Source organism: Sarcophilus harrisii, chromosome 2 (genome assembly GCF_902635505.1).
Source record: "Sarcophilus harrisii chromosome 2, mSarHar1.11, whole genome shotgun sequence".
NCBI classification, from domain to species: domain Eukaryota; kingdom Metazoa; phylum Chordata; class Mammalia; order Dasyuromorphia; family Dasyuridae; genus Sarcophilus; species Sarcophilus harrisii.
In genome coordinates this window covers 136,124,399-136,134,573 of record NC_045427.1, presented here as the reverse complement: position 1 = coordinate 136,134,573, position 10,175 = coordinate 136,124,399, and the positions used below count along the sequence as shown (strand labels likewise).

The 10,175-nt window shown below is 44.5% G+C and overlaps 1 pseudogene; it reads right to left on the bottom strand.

Annotated features, from left to right (window-relative positions):
- Positions 1–4,685: 4,685 nt before the first annotated feature.
- On the bottom strand, positions 4,686–8,360 carry LOC100918513 (annotated as a pseudogene).
- Positions 8,361–10,175: the final 1,815 nt, after the last annotated feature.

The following is a 10,175-nucleotide window of genomic DNA, read 5'->3' as shown; positions in this document are numbered from 1 at the left end:
GTGCTATACCTGGGGGCAGCTGGGTCTTACCTCCTCTCGTGCTTCGATGCATATCTGGACATGGCCAGCATGTTCCCCAGAGAGAGTCACAGGCCAGAAGAGATGAAATCAAGGTGCTTTTTATTATGGTGGGTTCTGACAAGTGCTTGCCTTTACTATCCCAAATCCCTCCTTTTATCTTCCAACCTTGCACACCAAACACGAGGAAGTACTTTATACTGATGTAAGTCTGGAAAGGCCCGTGTTGAGCCCCCAGAATAGTTATGCTTTAACTATGTTCTGTTTACTATAAACATATAAGGGTATGATGGATTGTCTCCCTGTCTTTTGTAAAACCCCAACCTTGCCTTTGATCGTTGCCTGGAAAACAGTACATACCGAGAGGGTACAAGAGGTGCCCTGGTCATGTATTCTACTGATTGCATTCCCAAGTTTCTGTTAAGCAAGACAAGTTTCTGGTACAGTCAGCTACCAAATGTAACAAATGATAAGGTGGTCCCAGCAACACGGAGCAGTCATGCACTGAGTATGTGCCAAACATGGGAAAGCACTCCCCTCCAATGGTAGTACTGTTGTCAGGGCATGTGAAGGGGCAATAGAGGAAAGGGGATATAAGTGGGGAACAGGGAAGGAAGAAGGGAGAAAGAGATGTGATACTAATAAAGAGATTGAAACTTTCCTTGGGTGTGGTGACTGACTATCCTGCCGAAGTAATCCGGAGACGTCCGAGGGGTCATGGTGGCCACCAGTTAAGGAAAGGTTCTGCCCAACTCAGGAAGAAACAAACCCGAGAAGTGGAGCCTGAACAGAGATTCTAGAAAAGGGATAGGGAGCACTGGTGGTTTGAGGCTCACTCCCCTGCTAATCCAGGGAAGGGCAGGATAGCTGTTTCTTAATGGAGCAGAGTGGCTTGGAAGCCAGGGGTGTGAAATAGCCCTCGGGATGGGGGGCATTACTAGCCTCCCAGTCATCACACCTGACACAGGGGAAGTATATACAAGAGAAGTATACAAATTAGCAAAGAAGCGGGGATTGAGATCAGAATTAAAACAATATGGAAGATTTGTACAGAACATCCTTACCATCTCCCTGTGGCTAAAATTTACTGGGCTGGACCAGAGAAGTAGAGACAGAGGGCATCAGATGACTCTCTAGGGCTGCTAGCAGACCAGGATTTCGTCTTCTATAGGGTTGTAAAAGTGACATTATTAGGTCCAGAGAAAGCACCCCTTAAATGTACAGTAGTCTCCCAGACCAGGGATTCAGACAAACAGGATAAAGACAATCAGGCAAAGGACCCAATGCCAGTAAAAAAGCAACCCCCAGGTCTGTTCCTGGCCCCTTGTACTATCTTATATCCAATCCTGCCTCTCTTATACTCTTCCCACTCCTATTTCTCATGACTCTCAGCTCCCCTTCCACCACTGGTACCCTCCGAGGTTCAAAACGATAACGAAGGTGGTTGAGCTTGAGCCTTGGAAGAGACTGTGAAACAGCTTACCGACCAGCTCTCTGCCTGTTCTCTGCCACCAAGTAATGGAGGGGAACCCCAGCCAGGATTGAGACTCGGAGTCAGCCCCTCCGCCACCAAGGGGCAAGGGGCCTCCGCATTACAAAAAATACTGTCGCAGATGCAGGAACAGAAGTCATGGGAAGAGCTAGAGGGGTGGGAATCTGAACTCAAATGCATTTCCATAGACACTGGCCCTTTGTCAGGCCAAGGTCAGTATGTGCCAGTGCCCTTTAAAATGCTAAAAGAATTGAAATTGGCCTGCTCCTCCTATGGCCCGAACTCTCCTTTTGTATTACAAGTGCTAGACCATCTGAGAAAAAAAAGACCACTTTCATTCCTAATGATTGGCACTCCCTCCCCGCTGTGTGTTTGTCCCCCAGAGTGTGAAATGAGAATTCCTGTTTAAAAAGGAGGCCACAATTTCTTTGACAAAGAGATCTAACTCAGTTTCAATTGATCAAGAATGGACAGAAGCAGCTACACCCAAAGAAAGAACACTGGAAAATGAATGCAAACTGTTAGAATGCAAGGGATAATGTTGTAAAAAATTACCCTGGCATGGGTTCTGTCAATAAAAAGTTATTAAACAAAAAAAAATTAAAATTAAAAAAAAAAAGGAGGCTGTGAAGACCGCGTATTTTAAAATCAGCCAGAGTCAGGTTAGGGGAAAATCATCAGTCTTTATTCTCAGTGAAGAAGGATCAGAGGTGGAAGAGAATGGACAATAGCAATGTGTATAGCTGAGTCAAGAAGCTAGCTAGACCAGCAGCCACACGACCAGCAGCTAGGAGTATAGAACCCAGGCCAATCTCTCCCAGCTTCTCTTCCTGTCTCTCTCTGCCTCCACCCACCAAAATCGTCATTTCCTATACAACACATCAGGACTTGCACGGAGAGTGGGCGGGGGCCATTCTTTATCCAATCATGTATATTAATAGAGTATAGCCCAATTACTATTTAGCCTCACGTACTTGGGACCTCAGTGCATCAACTCAAACCTCAGCCCATTACAGGAGGCCATGGCATGAGTCAAACGTAATGCTCAACAAGATGACCAACTTGCATATAGAATGATAACAGTGTAGGGGAATATTCAAGTACTGACACACAAATAATCTATGACCCAGGGGCCTTTGTAATAATCTCCCAATGTGCTTTAAAAGCAAGGGAGCTACTAGAGGCCTCTGGCCCAGTGCACACATGCCTCACTGGGCTGAAACAAGGCAAGGCTGAGAGCATACAAGATTTTATTGCTTGGGTCTGCCAAATGTGTAATCGAGTCCTAGGAAAGGGAGGAAGACAGGAAATGTTTCTTGTGCTGTGGCAATAGCCTCTCTGGGACCAGAGGGGTCCCTACAAGAGATTTTGGAGAGATGCTCAAATATATTCTATGGGGCCATGGAAAAGTGAGGCTATGGCCACAGCCATAGCACAAGGAGCAGCCAAAGGAATACAACAAAGACAGGGAGGATGCTTCTCATGTAATAAACAGGGCCATTTTCAAAAGCAGTGTCCCAACCCTAAGGGGAAGGGATGTTTTAAATGTGGAAAACTGCTTGCTGCTTTTGCTGCAAGAGAGAAAACGGTCACTGGCGAGTTCATCAACAAGGAAAGCAATGGCCCCAAGAACATACCCATCACTGTCCTTCCTCTCAAGAGCAGCATCTCGGTAGAAGTAACCAGCAATGCCAGCACCATCCTGGAAGGAGAGAATCTTCGCTTTTCTTGTAGTGTACAAACAGCAGACAGAACCCAGGGACGCTTCTCGGTCATCTGGCAGCTGTTGGACAGACGGAATCGGCGAAGTAACATCATGCGGCTGGACAGAGATGGCACGGTACAGCCTGGCTCTTCCTATTGGGAGCGTAGCAGCTTTGGAGGCATCCAGATGGAACAGGTGCAGCCCAACTCGTTCACTTTGGGCATCTTCAACAGCAGAAAGGAAGATGAAGGCCAGTATGAATGCCACGTGACCGAGTGGGTACAGGCAGTGGATGGCAAATGGCAGATTATTAGGGAGCAGAGATCTAGCACACCTGTCTCCATTACTGCTCTGGAGACTGGCTTTGCTGTCACGGCTATCTCTTGCACTCCTGGCATAACCTACAGTGAATCATTTGACTTACAATGCATCATCAAGCCCCATTACCCCTCTTGGGTCCCAGTGTCGGTGACCTGGAGGTTCCAGCCTGTGGGCACCATTGAGTTCCACAACCTGGTGACTTTCACCCTGGATGGTGGGGTTCAGTGGGGGGAAAGGTCCTCTAGCTTCCGAACGTGTACTGCCATTGAGAAAGCAGAATCCAGCAACAACGTGCGTCTGAGCATCAGTCGGGCCAGTGACACCGAGGCTGGCAAATATCAGTGTGTGGCCGAGCTTTGGAGAAAAAAACCACAATAGTACCTGGACCTGCCTGGCAGAGAGAACATCCAATCTGTTGGAGATAAGAGTGCTGCAACCAGGACATTTTAGCTTAACTACAGGACAAGGAGATGGAAACAAAGCTAATATAAACTGGGATTGACTAGGGTTGAAAGGGACATGTCAGACAAGAAATTAATGTTTTCTGTACTTATGAGAATGCGTTTCTCGTGGCAATCAAAACCTACATCAGCTACAATTCTCAAGAAGAGACTTTTACCTCATCAGATGGCTAGTATTTAGACAAGAACTATATGGCATAGTTCAGTTTTTAAAAATTAATAAGTAATGCAAAGAATTTGTGGTCACAAGGAAGAATGGAATAAAATAAAAGATGAATCCACAAACTAAGAGGTAGAGAAAATTGTTCATATAAGAAATTTATTTTCCTTTTTTAGTATCTATAAAGAGTCAACTTGAGGGTGCCTGATGAAAACTGGATGCCAAAACAAATCCCAACAGTGAATACAGATTAGGAAGCATCCCATTTACCTATGCCCAAGCATACTCCAATGTCTTAAATGTGGCATTTTGGGTTTCCTTTATTTGTATTTTTAAAGCAAAATTAGTTTAAAAATAAAAAGCTTTTTCTATTTTGATGAATAAAAATAATGGTATTTAGCATTTAACAAATGTTTAATACAGTAAAATAATTCATAAAATAAATATAATGAAATAAATTTGGGGAGGTACATTCTCTAAAAAAAAAAGAGGGTGGTGGTAAAGCATACAAAGGGTTTTTTGGTAGAGTTTAGAGAAATGAACACTAGCATTATTGGTCAAAATTCATTTGGGCTGGCTAGACCACAGTAAAATATGGAAACATGCTTTGACAAGATGACCAATCACTACATCAGGATAAGGCTAGACATTATCTCACTAAAGTCAAAACAGTGGATCTTTTTTTTTTTTTTTTTTTTTTTTTTTTAGTTTTCCTTTTCCTTTTATTAACAGCTTAACACAGACTGTATGCTGCAGGGTTTTGGACTAATCCAATACTGAAAAAACAACCATCTAACACTTGACTCAAAAGTTTTGGTTGTAAGTGCCAATGTCTACATCAGAACCACACTAGTGTAAACCATACAATTTCAAAGGAATAAGGAGGGGGGGGGGGGGAAGTTGAAACCGGAATGGACAGATTATTTATGTACAAACAGCAGAGCAGAGTTTTTTCTAGCTTTAAGTCACTCACCACATACTAAAAGTATTTAAGTTCACATTTTCTACAGCTATACAGTCAGACAAATATTAACATTTTCAAACCAAGCATTGGCCACAGGTCCTGCCTAGACACTCATCAACATGGAACATTAACAAATGTATATAAATAAATCAATTACACATAACAAAAACATCCCTAAAGTAAAAAATAAAAACAAAAACCCAATAAATTCCAACAGGAAATAATAAGCTGTACATTATGGTCACTCTTTTGTATCTAAAAAAAGTGTAACTTAAAAAAAAAGTTCTTTTATTATAAAAAAATTCTTTATGTCTTGAAAGAGGGTGTTAGCTGGAGTGGAAACTTGAGGATTCTGACTCAGTAGAAACAGAAGAATGTCCTCCCCTCTTGCCCTTTGAAAGTATCTTAAGGCTTGAGTTTCTGCTAACTGATGCCAGTGCATTCTGTGCAGAAGTTTTCAATTTGGCACCAAGGAAGGCATAGAGAATAGGATTCAGGCAACAATGAAAAAAAGCCACTGCCTCTGTGATGAAAGGACTGTCAGCAGGACAGCAGGCAGCCACACACCTAAATATATCTTTTCTGCCAACAATTTTCTTGGTCTCTGACTGTTGGTTGCATGAACGATTGCCAGGTATCAATCTAAACTAATAAAAGCCAGAATCAAGACACTGCCATAGAGGCTGACTGTATATATGACATGTACCGCCTTGCACAGGAAATTTCCAAAGTACCAGCTTGCAGCAGCATCCACAGCCCAAAAAGGTAGAGTGATAACAAACAGAAGATCAGCTACCGATAGGTGCAGCCTGTACTTGTCAGTCATGCTTCTCAACTTCTTCTGGTAACCCACGACAATGATAACCAATCCATTGCCCACAATGCCTGTCAAAAAGATGATGGAATACACTGTAGGTAGAAAGATGCGGTTGAAATCTGTGTTTTCATGCCAGAAACACAGTTCTTTACTATCGTAATCACCTGAGCCAAACCCATCTGTACTGTTATGAAATTCAATGATGGGGCCTGTATAGGGATACAGATCAGAAAACTAGGCCACTTTGCAAAGCAATGCTGAAACAGGAACCAGGGCAATGGGAAGGGGAGCCCTTCAACAACCATCTCTTTCCCACCAAAGATCACAGGCCTTCCCCGTCCACCAGTCTCTGCAAACAAACTTCCTCTGAGAATACCAATAGCTTGGGATGCAGGATGGTGGCCAATAAGTACAGCCACGGGCATCCACATAGAACCATGGACCACAACACCTTTAGAAATTGAACCCAAAGATTTCCCTAGGCTAGTGTTTGGGGTCCCCGATTACTCTCCCTGCATAGTACATGCTATAGTTCTTCTCCCCAGTGGCTGGCAGATAATAGTTACTAACCCCCATGCCCACCCAATTTTAAATTGGCTCATGCCAACAAACAGCAAAGCACTCCCACTAAATATTGATGAACCAGAAGTAAATTTATGCCAAATAATTTCCTATGAAAAACCCATGTGTATAATATGGGTTGAGTGATGCCCCATTTTGGGCAAGCTAGATACAGGAGCAGATACATCCTTGATCCTAGAATTAGATTGGCCTCCCCACTGGGAGACCACTAAGGAGAGAGTCACAGTGACTGGGGTAGGAGGTACTAAATATGCCTCTGTATCTGCCTGACCCCTAAAATGGGAAGTGGGTGGGAGATCTAGAGTTTTACCCCCTTAATAGTCCCAGGTCTCTGAACCACTTTGTGGGGCAGGGATCTTTTTAAAGGCAATGGGAGCTACTCTCCTAGCCAATCACCCAAATGGGTGAGGGCCACTACGCTGGCAGCCTCAATAACACCCCTTCAATGGATTCCTGATCATCCTATCTGGGTGGACCAGTGGCCCCTTAGCTGTGAGAAATTGGCTGCCCTTCAGGAAATTGTCCAAGATCAGCTGAAGGCAGGGCATATAGAGGAATCCTTTAGTGCCTTTAATTCCCCTGTTTGTTACTAAGAAAAAGAAATAATTCTGGATGCTAATTGATTTGTGGACCATTAATTCGGCCATGGTCCCCTTGGGAGCTCTGCAGCCAGGACTTCCTAACCCGACTATCATACCAGAAAATATGCATGTGGTAGTCATGGATACTCCAGGACCGTTTCTATTCTATTCCTCTTCACCTGATGATTGTCACTGCTTCACCTTCACTAATTGTGAGGCCCCTGCAAAATGTTATCAGTGGAAGATGCTTCCCCAGGGCATGCAGAATAGCCCCACCCTTTGTCAGTGGTATGCTGACAAGATAATTTCACCATGCTGCTCAGAATTTCCAGAATGCAGGAGAATCCACTACATAGACAACCTCCTCCTGGCCTCAGACCATCTTTCTCAGCTAGATACCGCTCTGGTCACTGCTTTGCACGCAGCAGGCCTGCACCCTGCCGGCACAGAGGCCCAAATGTCTGCCATTCCAATATCCTAGAGGGCTAATGACTCACATGCAGATGTCACTCCAACCCCCTACGTTACAGCTGGAGGGCTTAACTACCCTAAATGATTTCCAGAAATTGGTAGGTATGTTGCAGGGGGCTAGACTGTAGTCCCCATCCCTCTGTTCCTCATGCAACCCTTGTATGAGATATTAAGAGGAGACCTGATAGGGGACATAATAATAAGAACCTGCATTAATCCTGTGGCCCTTCACTATGTACCTTGCACACAATGCCCCATGTGCAAAAACAAGTCTTGTGCGACCAAACCCTTGTGCTCTATGGCTGGTTGGATCTCAGTCAGCACATTCTTGGGAACGGATGTTGAGGCCCTCAGGTGTAAGTCCTGCCTGGCTGACTGAAGGTCTGGGTACACTCTGTAGACACCCTGGGACAGGCATTGAGCACGCACCAGATCGAGATTGCCCCCACAGTCTCAGGGATTGGGCCCCTGGATGCACAAGCCATTCAGATACTTGTTGCTGGGGCACATGGACAAGGGCAGATGAGAGGGGTATAGTACGGGATGGTGGGGGTGGGGGGAAAGGGGGAGAGACCAAGCTATGTAATCAAGTAATAAAGCTTTATAACTGCATAGTGGCCTCTGTCTTCTCCATCGCACCCAGAAACGTCTGAGGGTCGTGGAGGTGATGATACCTGTGGGTAAGTGCTCAGACTCCGGCTGGTGTCAGCAGGCCTGCACCAGCAGAGGACCCCAACGGACAGTGCTGACCACCCCCGACAACGGACAGTTGCCACAAAAGAGGCCATGACCCAGATTCAATCCTGGTTGCAATAACAGAGGGGCATCTGGAGCTCACCACTATGACAGATAAACCCATGTTTGCAGTACTCTGTCAAGGTACCAAACCATAGAATGCTTTACCCCCAGAAGTTGCGTAAAGTTATCACACAGATAATGGAGATGCTGCTCCTGTTTATCCTAGAGTATTGCCAGAGAGTGATCTGGCTGATGGGAAAGAAACCCCTTTTATGTTGTCCCCTGAAACCTGAAGAGACAAAAATCTTACCACAAGATAGTCTTCCTTTGGCCAAAGTATTATTACAGACTTTTCTACAGCTGGTAAAGTCCTACCCCCTTGCTAACTTGAACTGACATTTGCCATGGAAATGCCCTTCCCCCATATCAAAAACACCTGTAGAGGGCTCCCAGGTGTTTACTGACACTACCAAGAATGGCAAGGCATCCATTTGGTGCCCTCAAACAAAACAATGGGTCCTAAATACCCCTTACACCTCCGTACAAAAGAATGATGTTTTTGCTACAATCCAAGCTACTCTAAGCTTCCCTCAGTCTGTGAATATTATTACTGACAGCCAATATGCCACTCAAGCCATTCAAAGGTTGCCTTCTGCATATATAGAGACACAACATACCACTTCTGTGCTTTATTGCTTGAAGCCCAACAAGCCCCATTGGCTCATTCACATGCTGTATATATTTTTCATGTTAGATCACACACAGATGGTCTAGGTCCCATATTTGAAGGTAACAACATAGCTGATTCTCTCTTATATCCTTAGTATCTGCTCAAAAGGCTCACCAGCACTTTCACCTCTCAGCCCAAACCCTTAGACTGCTTTATGGGATAAAAAAAAAGTCATAGGCAGCAGATATAGTTAAATGCTGCATCCCATGTGGCCCATTCTGCCCTCCCCCCATATACCCTGGTGCAGCGGTAAACAAAAAGGGTGACTTTCCCAGCCACTGTGGCAAATGGATGTTACACATTTGAACACACAATTTGTCCATGTCACTGTTGACACCTCCTCAGGCTTTACATGGGTGACTATGCAGCCTGGCGAGACCACCCGCCATGCCATTGCCCATATGCTCCACTGTATTATCTCCACAGGCCCTTGAACTCAAAACAGATACCTGAACTTGTCTATATTTCCAAAGCATTTGCCTCCTTTATGGAGGAGTTTGGCATCCATCATGTCACTGGCCTCCCCTATAACCGCACAGGACAGGCTATAGTAGAGAGAGCCAACCAAACAATCAAAATCCTCATTAAAAAAAAAAGGAAGGGGGGGAAGTGCTGGAGGCCCCAGGAAAGAAAGCCAAAGGGAAGCACAGAGATACCCAAACAGAACTCAACATAGCCACAAGGGAATTGAGGCCTTCCGTTCTGAGGGGTGAATATATTTTCCCTCTACCTCTCAGTATTCTGTTTTCTCATTAACACTGAAGCTTAATGGCTCTGATCTAGCTATTAAATAGAGGCAAAAACTGTAAGGACCAATATACATTTTCTCAAAGACTGAGCCAGATTGCAGCCAATCCAGAAGACTCTCAAATTTATCAAATAAATGGATCTGAGAAGAGTTCAGTAGATTTTCTTGCCCAAAGTGTATCTACTATGAATCTAGTGACAGACCCAAAGAGTGTCCTAGAAGAACATAGTAAGAAAGGGCAAGTAGTTTGTAAAAACTAGAATTCACAAGCTACTCTGAAGAAAAGCCAAGGATTAAGATTCATCATCACTGGTTACCTTAAAAGACTGTAGTGGAAGGCAGAGCCAAGGGGGCAGAGAGGACACAAGTTTCTTTCTGAACTCTCCT